The sequence below is a fragment of the Cetorhinus maximus genome, chromosome 19 (assembly GCF_964194155.1).
Source record: "Cetorhinus maximus chromosome 19, sCetMax3.hap1.1, whole genome shotgun sequence".
In the NCBI taxonomy this organism is placed as follows: domain Eukaryota; kingdom Metazoa; phylum Chordata; class Chondrichthyes; order Lamniformes; family Cetorhinidae; genus Cetorhinus; species Cetorhinus maximus.
The window spans coordinates 63,354,619-63,371,454 of record NC_135897.1 but is presented as its reverse complement, the minus strand read 5'-3'; the positions used below and the strand labels follow the sequence as shown (position 1 = coordinate 63,371,454).

The 16,836-nt window shown below is 43.9% G+C and overlaps 1 protein-coding gene across 1 annotated transcript in view; it reads right to left on the bottom strand.

Moving 5' to 3' along the window:
* The window catches only part of mcf2l2 (MCF.2 cell line derived transforming sequence-like 2), a 396,665-nt gene that overhangs the window by 39,802 nt on the left and 340,027 nt on the right, over positions 1 to 16,836 (bottom strand). The window lies entirely within an intron of this gene.

Here is a 16,836-nt window from a genome sequence, read left to right as displayed (position 1 = left end):
GCTCCACACAGATACAAATAGGTAGTGTGCTCCTCATTATTTTGCTTTACGAAGGTAAATTCAAGTGAACTGTATTTACACAACAAAGCAATGAATATTATTGGAACTGCTGTTTGCAAGCTTTAGACACCCACACACGAACTACACTCAATGGTCAGAAATGTTTTCCTTCAAATAAAGAAAACAAAAGATGGAGCTATTAAATATGATGGCAAGTATGATGTAGAAAAGACACAACAGAGAACAATAGAATAAATTGGGTTTTCCACTGCTGTCTCATGGTATGGATGAAGATTATGAAAACATATGTAAGCCTATATGCATATACCTATTTATGCAGATATCTATTTCTTTGGATTGAGTGTCAATAAAATGTAATTTAAATATCAGCATTAGAAAGAAACAATTGAGGCTGAAATTTAGGTGCTCCCGGCAGGCGTGTTTCCTGTGGGAGGGGTGGCACGTAAAATAGGGTGGTCGCCCATCTCACCACCTTCCCACCCACCCCTGAGCTCTCCCCCATAATATGGAGGGAGGGTGCAGGTGGGCATCAAAATCGGCAGCCCACCCGCCATATTTAAATGAATAATCAAGGGTCAATTATGCTTGTTATCAAGCCAATTAACCTGATAACACACCGCCCATGCCATAAAACCTTTGGTATGGGCAGCCAGGCGGGAGCGGGAAGCTCGATTTTTAAGATCAAATGCTTAAAGGGCATCAAGGAAGGGGAGGTGTCACTCTTCAGGTCTTGCCCTTTGTAGATGGTGGATCGAACCCCACTTCCTTCTTACCCGCTCCCTCCCTTAAACCCACCTTTCCCCTTCCCACTCTTCTCCCTAACCTCCACAAACCCTCTGGCCCAAGACACCGGATCCCCATACCTGCTCTGGTGATCCATGGACCTTGAACTTCGTTTCCTGCAGTCTTGGCAGCTGCCACTGATGCCTTCCTGGGTACTGCTGGGACTGATTGAGCTGCCAGTCAATCTGATTGGCTGTCAGCTCCAGAGGGCGGAACTTCCTCCCCAATGAGGGGCGAAAGGCCTAATCAGCCATCGTCAGTCCACCCCACGGTAGGACATGCTTTGTGTCTAATTCATCACACTTTAAGGGCAGTATTTTACATCCTCTCCCATGGTGAGTTTGGAGACAGGGAGAGTATTTAATCATGCGGGAGGGTGCCGGCTGGGGACCCAGCATTTTCCCACCTCCATCCCAATTAATGCCCTCATCCTGTCACCACTGGTATTAAACCAGCAGCAGGCGGGCCTGTTGCCACACAGATAGCATGACAAGCAAACCTGTGCAGGTTGCTCATGGTCTCCTGGTGGAGAGGTGGGGGCTTCATTCAAAGGCACATTGTCTGATCGAGGGACCCGGCATTTGGAAGGGTTGGGCCCAATGAGAGCAACCCCCCTTTCCCTTTCTGCTGACCCCTTACACCCCTTCCCCCGGACCCCCACCACACAAAACCCCTCCTGCTATCCTGGGGCCTCCGATGGGTGTATTTGCTGCAGAAGCCACCATTCCTCAATGGCGCTGCTAAGCCTCTGATTGGCTGGCAGCTCTTGGCAAGAAGGACTTCTTGCACCCAGAGTCCTGATCTTACGGAAGGCCTGCCAATGGCCTGTTAATTGCCAGGCTGGCTTGTAATTTGGTAGGCCTTCCCCAAAAGGAGGCAATGCAGGTCTCTCGCTGCCTCTCTGTCTGGTGGCCAAGACCCCCATTGCTCCATAAAATTACACCTAAGTTCGCAATTTCTATCATATGAACATCATAAAGACTGTTTCCTCGCAGGAAAGAAAGGACAACTGAAGAATGAATCATCTTGCATCACTCTCTTGGAAAGCTCCTTGCGTTAGTATGTAGCACTGGCACAAGGATGATGAAATGCCTGTTTCTCAGCACGTGAGGATGTGTGAAAAGCGAAAATAAAAAATGGGAATGAGAAAAAAAGGAAAGTATTTAAAAATCATTCTACTTTCTTAGATCCACAGGAATCAAACAACTGCATGTTTGATTCATTGGCAAAACAATTTGTAACTGGGCTGACTACCTAATTCCTGGCCTGGTCTTGTTTCAGGAAATCAGCATAAATGAGTGGCAGAGTGTAAAGTGGGGTTGGCAGCTCAAGATGTTATTACATGACACCATAAGTTTCAAATCACAAGCTAATGGGGCTAAATTGCATAGATCCCAAAAATCGACATTGGCAACTTTGTGTTGCCTGCTGATTTGAATGTTCGCAGTGTCCAGCCAGCACTAACTGAATGATACAAAAACAGAAAATGCTGGACAAACTCAGCAGGTCTGACAGCATCTGTGGAGAGAGAAACAGAGTTAACATTTCGAATCTGTGTGACCCTTCTTCAGAGTACTTTGCTTGTAACTAACTGAACGATTGTTTGCTGGGTCATCAACTACGTCTAGCACCACTTAAGGCCAGCCTATACAGCTTAAAGCTAGCCTGCACTGTTTGAAGCTAGTTGCCACCTCTTAAATGGATTGTGGTCAGTGCAGGTGGTACAAGTCATTTAGAAAGTGAATCTGACCTTGGAAACTTTGCATAATAGCACAACATTGGAGGCCTTGATGAAGAAGGTGGAAATTATGTCTTGTATCCACAGGGAGCCAGGATACCCTTCAAACACATGATCATAAGGCAGTAGGAGTGGATAGCCGTTGAGCTGTGAGAACCTGGATGCAGTGCCGCAAGAAGGTCAATTACCACACACAAGTGGTCGGGGTCAGTGAATGCATCCTTAAATGCCATATTCTATCAACTGCACCACTAGCCTCTCACACTATTCAATTTACCACACTCCCATCACTCACGCGACCAACATTCTCTATCAGGACTCAATCTCAGGTTCATAGCTCTAACGCATCCTCCCGCACTTAGCAGTGCTGCAAGCCTCACAATTACATCTCACAGCATGTACACATTGCTAGATAAAACAGATCACACAGCATTCACTCCCTCTCCTGCAGGGCAAGGCAGTGCACAACTGGAAGCAGCAGGAGCTAACCAGAAGGGACATCTGCACCTACAATTCCTAACCATCATGGAGGAGACAATGCTGGCCACCATTAGGATGCCTGTTCTTGAGGCCATGGCCAGCAGAAAAATTGAAGCCATCAAGCATGACATTATCCTCAGACCTTCTTATTCTTATCGCACCCCATCTTCTCCAATCCCACACTCTCTTCTGATTTACAAGCTAAAGATAGTGTAACCATGTACCTCTTACTTTCCTTCCTCCTGCACCACAACCCTACCCTTGTGCCTTTCTCCTTTCAGGTATCTAAGAAGTGCAACATGACCAGACACTGGAGAAACGACAAGCAGATAGTGATGATGAAGACTTAATATCACTTAATATCACACTCACAACCATCGGCTCAGGTAAATAGGGAAAAATGTTCTCCCCCCGTTGGGGGGCTTGTGCGGAGGTGGGCGCAAACCCGATCGGCGCCGCGCTGCCATTTTATGTGGGCGAGCCAATTAAGACCCGCCCAGCTTGACGCGTGCAAGGAAACGCTGAGCCCTCCCTGTGAAGGCGGAGGGGGGGAATTCCCTGAGTCGGGGCCTGCACTCTTTCGCGCATGCACTCAAAAGAGCGCAGAAATCTCCCTGAGGCACAGAGGTGCCTCAGAGAGATCAGTTTATGGTTTTAAAATTTAAATAAAGGAAAAAAACACTTTTAAAACATGTCCCCTCATGTGACAGTGTCACATGAGCTGGGACATGTTACAGAATTTTAAAAATAATTTTAATTGAATTTTAGAACACTTCATGAAACCTCACCCTGTCCATGGATGAGGTTCCATGAAAAATGCGAAGGCCGCTTGGGCTCTTCGCCTGCCCACCACCCCCCCACCAACCTTAGGGTTGGACGGGCAGCTCAGTTTATTGCTTTAATTAGTTTTTAAATGGTCTTAACAGGCCTTTGACAGTTTGGTGGGCGCGCAGCCGCGAACTGAAAATCTAAATGACGCGCAGTGACGTCGGGACCCCACCCTGACGTCACCGCACATCATTTTATGCATCGGCGAGCGGCTCCACCCCCGCTCGCCAATCCGAAAATTCTGCCCATAGGGTGTTTGGTCAAGTTAAAAATTAACGAGGGGGTAATAACTTTTCTGTAGTTTAGAATGTTAGTTGCCTGCTAAGTAGTGTTTAGTCTCTGTTGCTTTTAGTTGGTTTGTTAAACTAAAAGTCTTAAAACTTGAAATTTTGTGCAATTCCTTTAAGTTGGACACTGGGAATTCAAATATCTGGTTCAAAGTTATTGGTCTCTACAGGGATGGTAATACTTTATGGTGTATGGTGAACTGGCAGATGTTGCAAATATCGCCTGATCCAATTTGAAAGGAACCAGGTGCATATAATTTCCTGGCTACAGTCACCTTTGCAGTCACTGATAACACTGTCTTTGCTGTGCTCTGGACCTGCAGTAATGGTTACAGCAGATGGCAGATTTCTGTAATTACCTCCTCAGTGAGGTAGAGTCATCTGCTACATTGTCCCACTGAGGTTGAGGTAGAAGAATTTTGCCCTGAACACTCTGGCAGTTGTAGCCTCCTGCTGAAAACCCTTCTCACCATCCTCCTCCTTCTTTGATCAGCTTGTCCTGTTCTGAGTCGACTATGCTCATTCTCCCTGTCATGCTGCAGTCCAAGGGAAGGTAAACAACTGCAGAGTGGAATATCATCCAGGTGTAACACTAATTTGAGGCTAGTGGTGTTGTTTTGAAGCTCTAGGCTCCATTTAATGCCCTGTCCTAACCTTGTGCAGCAAAACACATTCTGGGTAAAATGTTATTGCTCCTTGTCCTCAACCTTTCCAAAGCTTCTGATAAGCTTGATTATAACACCCTGTGTTTACTATCTCTTCTCTGCCATCCAGCTCCATGGGATGCCCTTTCATGCTCCATTCCCAACTGTTTGAACACACGCAATACATTTCAGGCAATTGCTTATCTTTCTTCGGTGCAACATCACCTCTGGTGCTCCCTTCAGAATCTATTCTTTCTCTTCCTGATCTCCACCATTTAGCAACATCAGCAAGCAAGAGATCAACCTCCATGCAGTGTCATAGAATAGTTACAGCACAGAAGGAGGCCAGTCAGCCCCTTGAGTCAGTTGCACGAGCAACTCTGTTAACCCCACTCCCTGGTGTTTTCCCCACAGCCCTGCAATTTTTTTCCCTCTTCAGGTTCTTATTCAACTCCCTTTTGAAACACTATAGAATCTGCCTCTACCACACTTGGGCAGTGCATTCCAGATCCTAACTGCTCGTTGCATAGAAAAATTCTTCCTTGAGTCACTTTGCTTCTTTTGCCTATTACCTTAAATCAGTGTCCTCTGGTTCTCGATGTTTCTGCCAATGGGAACAGTTTCACTCTATCTATTCTGTCTAGACCCCTCATGACTTTGAACATCTATCAAATCTCCTCTCAATCTCTCCTTCCTCTAAAATGGACAACATCAGCTTTTCCAATCAATTCACGCAACTTAATTCTCACACCCCTGGAATCATTCTCGTAAACCTTCTCCGCACCCTCTCTAATGCCTTCACATCCTTCCTAAAGCGTAGTGCCCCAGAATTGGATACAATTCTTCAGTTGAGGCCAAACCAATTTTTATAAAGATTCATTATAGCTTCCTTGCTTTTGTACTCTGAGCCTCAATTTAGCTGGAGATCCTGTATGTCTTTTTAACCATTTCCTCAACCCTTTCATGCCATCTTGAAAGATTTGTGCACATAAACACCCATGTTTCTCTGTTCCTGAACCCCCTCTAGAATTCTAACCTTTATTTTGGACTGTCTCTCCTCATTCTTCCAACCAAAATATATCACTTCACACTAACTTGCCTTAAACTTCATCTGCCACATTTCCTCCCATTCTGCCAGCCTATCACTATTCCCATTGTTGACAACACTTGCACATTTTTGTCATTTGCAAATTTTTGAAATTGTCAGACCCAAGTCTGAGCTACCTCCTCACCCTGTCCCTGAGAGTGGAAGGCAATGGCAAACCACCACTGAAAACCTGCCAAGGAAACAGCTCAGGATCAAGCATCAGCAGACAATGAGTATAAAAGTACGTGCCTTTGGACAGTGCACACATGAATGAATGAATGACACCTAAGTTAGGTCATTCATATATATATATATAAAGATTACCATTGCATATAAACCTAGTGCTAACCCCCAGGTAACCCCACTGTATAGCTTCTTCCAGTCTGGAAAACAATTTGTCACCACAGCTCTCTGTTTCCTGTCACTCAGCCAACTTCGTATCCATGCTGCCCTTGTCCCTTTTTGTTCCATATACTTTACTGACAAACCTGTTATGTGGTGCCTTATCAAATGCCTACTGGAATCCCATGTCCACCACATCAACAGCAATATCCACATCAATCCTTTCAGTTACCTCATCAAAATACTCAATCATGTTAGTTAAACATGATTTGCCTTAACCGTGCTGGACTTCCTTCATTAATCTACACGTGATGGTTCAAGTGATGGTTAACTTTGTCCTGAATTATCATTTCTAAAAGCTTTCCCACCACCGAGGTTAAACTGGCAAGCCTGAAATTGCTGGGTTCTTCATTGCACCCTTTTTTGATGTAACGTTTGCAATTCCCCAGTCCTCTGGCACCACCTCCGTATTTAGGAGGATTTGAAGAATATGGCCAGTGCTTCTGCAACTTCCATTCTTACTTAGACACTAATGGTGGGGAAGGTGGCAGGCGGTCCTCCTGCCCAGAGGCCAAATGAGTTAAGGCCCTGTGCCTGTTGTCGCCAGCGGTCTCCCAGTTGGTTCCCATTTGTGCACATTTTGGCCCACGGAGGGGCCCCAGCAGCAATGCCCCCATGTCAATTTCACCACCTGCCCTCACCAACCAGCATCTTCCGCCCCCTTACCTCCACCACCACCGCCTACAACCTCACTGGGGCCTGCCTGACTGGAATGCACCCAGACACCACATACTTGGTTGGAAGGGTGCTGTCCATCCATGGTGTTCTCTTCTTCCAGGTGCAGCCCCAGCAGTGGCCACCGCTCCCAGTGGCACTGCTGACTTTAACTGGCTGGCAGCTCTTGGGGACAACCAATTAGCTAAATGTCACCTGTAAAATTCAACCCCACGTCCTGGAGATTTCCAGATCAGGGTCACCTCCTGCTTTTGGTCCAGGCAGCGGGACTCCTGCCACAAAAAACTAAATTCACCCCTGAATTGAAAACTGAAAGATCAGCCCAGTCTTATTGATTAGCTCAAACTTTTCAAAAAAAAAAATTGAGGTTTTAACTGTTATAAAATTACCTTTTGTGTGGTCCTCTATATTCTAGCAAGATTTCACACAGATTCACTAGCATTTATGCTAACTTGCCTGAATTTTACAGGGACTTTCAGTTTGGACTGGACTTTTGTGGTTTAGGTGTGGATTTTGATTCTGCCACTAAAGTACGTCAATGCAAACCAATTACTCGACTCACATTCTAAATATGGTTAAATGTAGTTAAAACAGGCTAATAGCTTTGTTTTGGCTCAATGACAAAATCCAAAATTTTCACTTCCCTGAATTTGTACCATTTATATCATGGTTATAGAGATATTTAAATAGAACCCATAGTATTTTCTAGAACAAATAACACCTGCCCCCTCTACATAAAAGTTGTTCTGATTTTTATAAATACATTTTGACATCATATGGTGATATGTAAATGGTAAAAAAAAAATGATTTACTTGAAATTGTTCATCAGCCAGTTTGAATAAGAGAGTTTACTGATGGTTTAAAGCATCGGATTGTCTAGCCCTTAATGGGTTTGTCAGGCTTTGTAGTCACTAGCAAAAGCACTTCCTGATTCTTGTCCACAAATTACATCCAATTCTGGAAAATCACATTACTCTGTAAATGTATAAGTAGTTTTTACATGCTTATCTGAAAAGGTCAATGGGACTGCTATATATTTGCAGAACAGAAAGCTCATAAAAGTCACACATCATGAAATTGTTTCTGCAAAATGGATAATATTTTGCTTTTCCTCAGGGCAGTGCTTTAAGGGCAGTATTCCCTTCTCTGCACTGGCCCTGAACTATCTTCTTAGCTCAAAGCTCCTGAAGGGATTCTTGCTGTTAAAGACAACCTACAGGGTCACTGAGGGAATGCTGGGCTGCCCCTCCAGAAAATCTGCTATGCAACTTAAGGGGAAGAAGTGATCCAAAGATTGGAATGAAGTCAAGACCAAGGTTTTCCGCTGCTAAATCTTTTGGATTACAGTGAGGAGTAGAGGCTGCCATAAGGCCATCTTCTTCCATTTGGATATTTACTGCCACTCTTTGGAGTTTGGTCCCCAATTTCCATATTGCCCCAGGAAGTGGTAGTAAGTGTGGCAGAGAGTAGGAAATCTACCGTAACTGCAGACCTCCCCAACCCCTGCCTCCAATGCCATGCAGTGTTGCAGGAAAGGAATGAGCAATGGCAGTCCTGGTGGGGTTGGTGGTGGGAGGAATCCCACTTGTCTGCTGAGTCCTTAGAGACCTCATTTTCCATCGTTTTGTACTGTAATTCCCAACTAATGTTGAGGAATCCACAAAATAGAAGCATAGAAAATTTATGGCATTGAATGGGGCCATTCAGCCCATCAAGTCAGTGCTGGTCAAAAATGAGCTATCCAGTCTCATTCCATTTTCCAGCTCTTGGTCTGTAACCCTGTAGGTTATGGCACTTCAAGTGCATACCTAAGTATATTTTAAATGTGATGAGGATTTTTGCTCTACCGCCCTTTCAGGTAATGACTTCCAGACCCCAGCATCTGCAGTGTGAAAAAAATTCTCCTTCACTCCCCTCTAATTCTTCTACCAATTACTTTAAACCTATTTCCGACTGACCTCTCTACTAAGGCAATTCGGCCCTTCCTATCCACTCAATCTAGGTGCCTCAAAATTTTATACGCCTCAATTAAATCTCTACTCAGTCTCCTCTGTTCCAAGAACACAACCCCAGTCTATCCAAGCTTTCCTCATAGCTAAATTCTCCATTCCTATTAATATCCTTGTAAATTTCTCCACCATCAACATCCTGGGGGTTACCATTGACCAGAAACTGAACTAGACTAACCATATAAATACTGTGGCTACTATTGTAGAGATATGTTAGAGGCAAGGAATCCTGCGATAAGTAACTCATCTCCTGACTCCCCAAAGCCTGTCCACCATCTACAAGGCACAAGTCAGGAGTGTGATGGAATATTCTCCACTTGCCTGGATGAGTGCAGTTCCAACAATACTCAAGAAGCTTGACACCATCCAGGACAATGCAGCCTGCCTGATTGGCACCACATCCTCAAAAATTCACTCCCACCAGCACCGATGCACAGTGGCTGCAGTGTGTACCATCTACAAGATGCACTGCAGGAATTCACCAAGGCTCCTTATGCAGCACCTTCCAAACTCACGGCCAATACCATCTAGAAGGACAAGGGCAGCAGACACATGGGAACACCACCACCTGGAAGTTCCCCTCCAAATCACTCACCATCCTGACTTGGAAATATATCGCCATTCCTTCATTGTCGCTGGGTCAAAATCCTAGAGCTCCCTCCCTAACAGCACTGTGGTGTACGTACACCATATGGACTGCAAGAAGGCAGCTCACCACCAACACCTCAAGGGCAAATAGGGATGGGCAATAAATGCTGGCCTAGCCAGCGAAGCCCACATCCCATAAATGAACTTTAAAAAATTCTCTGTATCTTCTCTAGTACAATCACATTATCACTGCAATGCGGTGACCCGAGCTGTATGCTGCACACCAGCTCTGGCCTAACTAATATTTTATACAGTTCCAGAGTAAACACCCTTCTCTTATACTTCATGCCTTGGCTTCTAAAGGAAAGTATCCCATGTGCCTTCTTAACCACCTCATCTACCTGTTCTGCTATCTTCAGATCCCTCTGTTCCTTTACACTTTTAAGTTTCCTACCATTTATCATATATTCCTCTGCCTTGTTTTTCCTCCCCAAATGCATTACTTTTGGGCTGAATTTTACTTGCCACTTTTCAGCTCACCTGACCAGTCCATTGATATCTTCCTGCAGTCTACAGCTTTCTTCCTCACTATCAACCACTCAAACAATTTTTGTATCAATTGCAAAGTTCTTAATTGTGCCTTCTACATTTTAGCATCAATCATTAATATATATTATAAAAAGCAAGGGACCTAGTACTGAGCCCTGCAAAATCCCACTGGAAGCAGCCTTCCAGCTTAAAAACACCCACCAATCATTACCCTTTGCTTCCTGCCTCTCAGTTAATTTTGGATCCAACTTGGCACTTTCTCTTGGATCCCATGGACTTTTACTTTCCTGGCCAGTCTGCCATGTGGACCCTTGCCAAAAGCCTTGCTAAAATCCACATAGACTACATCAAATACACTACCTCATCAATCTACCTTGTTAGTTCCTCAAAAAATTCAATCAACTTAGACAGATATGACCTTCCCTTATAACAAATCCATAATGGCTGTTCTTGATTAATCTGTGTGTTTCTAAATGGTGATTAATACTGTCTCAGAATTTCTTCCAATAATTTGCTCACCACTCATGTTTGGCTGATTGGCCTGTACTCACTTGGTCTATTCCTTCCTCCCCTTTTAATCAATAGTACAATGTAAGCAATCCTCCCATCCTCTGGCACCATGTCTGTAGCCAGAGAGGATTGGAGAATGATGGCTAGAGCCACCGCTATTTCCTCCCTTGCACCTCTTGACCTGGAATATGTTTTATCCAGGCCTGATGTGTTTATCTACTTAAGCAAAAAAGTTTCTTGTGACTTTACAGGGAAGACATTGCTCTTGAAAAGTTTTGTTTTTACCAGCGCTGATGTGAAAAACTACGAAATACCATGAGCCATATACTACACAAGTTAACAACTAAATTGTTTAACTTTAAGATTTGTGATCCCATGACAGCAATATTCACATTTGTGAGTATTATGAGATTTTACAAAATAACTGACAGAAGAAATACAATGAAAATCAGGTGACAAAATGAGGCAACACAACTTATACACAAGACATAAGTAAATATACCTTACATATTACACATGGAAAAAGTATGTAATAGTGACAAGATAGTTGTTTGGAAAGGTGAAGAGCCATGCGGTATAGGACGGACACTGAAGATACACCAGTTGCACTTAGATGTTTTACCTTTCTGCTGTGGTCTGCGATTGGAAAGACCCTGCAATGTAAATCGCTTTTTAGCAAGAGATGAACGATCAAGGTTATGACTGGAAGGAACATCAGCTAGGAAAGAGGAAGAGGAAGAGGTAAGAAGGAAAACTGAAATATCCTTAAGTGCACATAGATTTTCTTTGCACCAAAACATGTTTTTTTTTTCAAGTGGGCATTTCTTAGTCATTTTTTAGCCCTATTTTCTGACCAAATATTGCAGCAGTGGCAGAAAAACAGGAAAATTGTCCTTTGTCCAGTTTGGAAAGTTTAATCCAGCATAACTCCCATCATCTATTTTTGGATTATTTTATTTTGTTAATTCAATTGAAAAACAGGGACTACATTGTAAATTGTAATGGAGCCGTAAATGAACCAGGAGTTTGAATTTTTAGGCTAGGATTTTAACGTGGATTCAAGGCTAAAATTACATGAAAAATTTCACTTGCTAGTGTAATTGTTAATCTTTGAATGCTCATATGTACATTATGATTTTTATAGATTGGCATTCAATTCAAATTGCCATAGATTTTCAGAGCATCATGGTAACATAATGCATTTTCATTTTGCATTTCAACATTTTCCCACTTAATGTTAAATGGAAAACATTATTGCAGGAAACTTTGGCTTTTCTTGTTTGACAGATAAGTAACACCGCCTGCCGGAATGGGACAGGAAAGCCTATAAAATGGAAGCTTCAGCCTTACCACCCTTTTACCATTAGAATCTTGCTGGGCACTATTTTATCTGCTCATTGCTGTTTGATGGTTGAGGTGCTCACTAGCTGTTGGCAAAAGTCCACGTCAATGGGACCCCAAATGCAGCTTAACTCAGGCCAAAGCAAGAAAGTCATCTAAGTGTTCCCACCAGGTGAAGGCAGGTCAAAAGTTGTCAGGAGCACAAAGGGGTAGGTGGAAGGATCTTGGCGGAGTCAGAAGGAGTTGGTAGAAAAGCTGTAGCCTCTGTTTCCATGGTCTCCCTTTCTTCCCCTTTCTGAGAGATTCTTCTGAAATCGCCCTCTTCATGATGCATCTTCTTATTGAGCTTTCTTCTGGTCCCAGATGGCATCCTCCAAGCAGCATAGCTTTCACTGCAGCCTTCTACTCATTGTAGACAGGCAACTGATCAACAGCATGCAGATGAGACCCAGGAGATGAAATGCCCCAGCCTGAATTCTGGGCCTTTTGCACTCACCCTGCCTCACCCATTCAAAACTCGCTGGGAGTTAAAATTGACTTCATAGTTTCCTCCGTAGAATATCTGGACCAAAATAATATATTTTAATATGGCTGTGCTTGAATATGAGCCATACTTTTGGTGATGTCATACAACATTAGTATGAATACGCTCTTCTTAGCCTACACTATTCCAAAATGTTTGATGTCTCACTAAGAGGTCTGGAGACTTTTGTGGTTGGACATAAACTGCTCATTGTTAACTCACAACTATATACATATCTCTAAGATATAGCCCTACCTAGGTGCTATCTTCATGCCAACTTCTTTCAAACTCTCCCTACACACAGTATACTATCATGTGACTCTCTACATTGCAATGTGAGTGGTATTGTTCACCTGTTCCACATTAACCCTTGCTATGCCAAAAACCCTTATACTACACCTCCCCCTGTCATTACCCAATGTATTTACAATACAATCTTTCTTTGCATGCTACCCCTTTCCCCCCCTACCTCCGCACCTCCACAAGTCTCTGACTTTATAAATTCAGATGGTCTGGAGGCTTGACTATTCTTCCAGATCTTGTTCTTGTCACATTTGAAGGAGTGGTGAGCTCAGTTGCTGTCGGCAGACCTTGTTGGTTTGGAGCTGAAATCATAATACTCTTGTGTTTCTGGCACTTAGCTGCCTCCACCTAACTTCTCAAAATTGACAAACCATTTTCTTTGTACAGACACACTGGGTTTATCCCATTCCTACCAAAGGGAATGTTCACTCCTTTTATTTACGAGTGAACTCAGGCTTTCTTATTCCATAGTGTCCACCATGATATTCCTGGGGGTTGAAGGTGTGTCTCCCTCATGTTTGAACATTCCTCATCCATGAACTCAACGTGCAGTTTGGTTTCCATTGTCGCACTTTGTTCATTTCTGTGACCTCATGGCTTGCTGAGGTGTGCTGTGATGAGTTGGTGGTCGCTGCTCTCCTGCTCCAGCGTCGACTTGCTGCTGTGCATTTCAGGTGAAAACTGCAGCTTGATTGCCGTAGTTTTTGTTGGTTTTGTAACAGCAACAATTGGACTCTGGGGTTGGGGCTCATTGTTCTCCTGTGCACCTTCCATTCAGAGCCTGTGCTCATCCGAAGGTTTGGGTGATCCAACCGAAGAGGAGCTTCTGCCGCCGTCTGTAAAGGAATTGGACTAGCCGGCTCTGCAAAGAGTGAAGACAATTCAGAGCTGAAATCCCTGTCAAGAGTATCTATACTGGTGGACCTTATGGGAACCTGCTGTTCCATGTAATTGATGACAGAGACTGTTTTGATGTTTTCTGCCATTTTGAGGAGGTTCAGGGCAACACAGGCATTCCTGCTCATAACAGAAAATGATTGGTTTTGGATGACATGCAAAATCTTGAATGTTTGTTTGTTACCATACTGGAATGACTAGGGTCAATCAAGACTGTGTGGTCAGACCAATTCCCTTGCTACATTTCATCTCCAGCAAATTACCCACAGATGTGAAGATAATTTACAGAACAGTTGGAAAACTGTTCAGTCTACACCGCATTCAACCCAAAAACAAAATCATTCCAACTTGAGTCATTGAGCTCCAGTATGCATACGACATGTGATGTGTGCTCACTCAGAAGCTGAGCTCCAGGTCATTGTCAACTCCTTCTTCGAAGTGTATGAGAAAATGGGGCTTTTACTAAACACCTGGAAAATGAAGGTCCTCTTCTGATCAGTTCCCACAACACTGACGATTAAGATAAATGACGAGGTCCTGGAAAATGTGGATCTTTTCTATATAGTGGGGGCCTCCTCTTGATGAAGGCAGATATAGATGAAAAAATTCATCATTGCCTCCAAAGTGCCAGCTCAGCCTTCAGCCCACTGAGGAATAAAATATTTGAGGACCACGATCTCAAACCAGAGGCTAAGGTCATAGTTAACCGGGCAGCAGTGATCCCCACACCCCTAAATGAATCAAAGACTTGGACAACCTACAGAAGCATCTCAAAGCACTGGAGAAGTACCACCAAGATCCTCCACATCCGGTGGCAAGAAAGGTGGTCCAACAGCAGCATCCTCTCCCAAGCCAACATACCCAACATTGAAATGCTAATCACTCAAAACCAGCTCCTACATGATATACCAATAACATCAGATTGAATAGGTCATCACAAAATAAGTGAATGACTTTAGTCTCCATGAATAACAAAGCATGACATAAATGCACCTGCACCAAGCTCCAAAATGAACACAAGCCATTCTATTCTTTCTTCACACTAATTGCCCATGATGGTTAAATTGATTTTCTTTTCCCTATCCCAGCGCTTTTCCCAGATGCAAGATGAGGACCAACATTGCAACAGCTGGTTGGCTGCTTTTGTGGCAGCCTTCCTCATTTTGTAGTTTTTACTTACAAGAGGCAACTAGGTGCATCCCTGGAGTTTGTTCACTTGCAGTTGGGTATCAGTTCTTACCTACCACTGGTATAGTGCACAGGGGGCAGCCCAGGGGCCTGGTGTCACTGTCCTGACAAATGTCAGTATCAAGCAGCCCATCTACTATTCCACTGAGTTTTGGATCTCCATCTCCACCAGCAAGCTAGCTGGTCTAATGCCAGCTATTAGATTTAGAAAGCCCCAAGACACCAATATACAGCCTGGTTACCAGAGTAAGGCAGCCAGTATCCACGACACTGCCAATAGAGCTACATTTCAATGGAGGTGGAAACACCTATTGGTCCCTGGGTGCTTCTTGGGTGCAGGTTTGCTGCAGATTCCATGTAAGTAACCTGCATACTCCGTTGATATCCATAGCAAAGAGAAAGCTTCTCTGACGCTGCAGATACAAAAGTCACACACCTGTCACATGTTGACAGCCTGACCTCATAGGATGCATGTAAGTGTAATACTCCTTGAATGTCCTCCTTTTCATTAGGTACTATGAATTCTAGGTCACACAACTCTGAAACCATCCCATTAGGAAATTGACACATTTGTCAATCCTCCAGCGCCCATGTGCTCTGTGAGTCACTAGCTGCAGTATCCACATTAACATTAGGTTAAATTATCTAAGCAGGTGTCTGGGTAAAGAAGCAAGTGATGCTACTGTGAAAATGAGGGGCTGGTAACAGTGCATCTGGGAACAGCATGTAGGTGCAGGAAAAGGGACTTCACTTTGACTTTCTCTCCTTCTTCACCACCCTTCTCACTTTTGTAATCCTGATGACCCATGAGGAAAACTTCTGTCTCTATACCTCCACCTCCACATCCTCCGTATCGTCTAACCCAGCTTCCCCATTTGCACCCTCTTCTGCTCTTATGGTCTTGTAGTGGACCTCAGAAAGCAAAGGTACAAGCTAAGAATGAGTAGGTATTGCTACCTTAAGGATCCTGGGAATGGGGCGATTGTGTGTTGCTTTACAAGGATACCGCAGTGAATCTGTAGATGTGCATGCATTATTCTGGCACCAAACCACACCCTCAAACTTGCCATACGGCTTCCCCATCAGCACAATGGCCTGCTCCTCATAGGAGGTGAGCACCTTAACGTCAGGAATATTTGCTGCAGTGTCCTTTGTCTCAAGGACATTTTGGGCACATTTACTCTTTCAACAAGATTGAGTGAATTAACTAAAAACTAGCAATTGAAGTCTATCTTCTAGATAAAAAACCTATATATGAAATCCACTGCTATCACCTTAAAAGGGAGAACTGACTTTTAAATTTCTACCTGGAAGTAATTTCTGTTTGGGGAGACGATGACGCATAACAGAAGCTCCCAACTAAGGGTCTCTTTAACCAAAGTACAGTGTGAAGGGTTAGTTGTGGAGCTATTCATATTAGAAAGTGAAGACTGTGCTGGTGTTCAGGCTGCCCAAAGAAGAAGAGGGCCAATAGTAATTGAACTACTTTGTCTTCCCCCATCAGATTTCTGCATGTTTTGTGCCACTGGTCTGCAGTTCTGGGGCAGAGAGTTGACACTCTGCCAGTGCCACTTCCCTCCACGTGGTATGTGGCACATTTTTCTGAGGCTTCCTCCTATGGGTGGCCAGCAGTCTGTCTTTCCTTTGCCTAATATTATCCTGGAGGGTGTGGTAGTCTGTTCCTCTCCATTCTCCATAGGGGTAGGTGATGGTGTGACGGTATTGTCACTGGACTAGTAATCCAGAGACCCAGGATAATGCTCTGGGGGACCCAGGTTTGAATCCCGCCGCAGCAGATAGTGGAATCTACATTCAATAAAAATCTGGGATTAAAAAAAAGCCTCATGATGACCATGATTGTAAAAACCCATCTGGTTCACTAATGCCCTTTAAGGAAGGAAATCTGCTGTCCTTACCTGGTCTGGCCTACATGTGACTCCAGACCCACAGCAATGTGGTTGACTCTTAAATGCCCTCTAAAC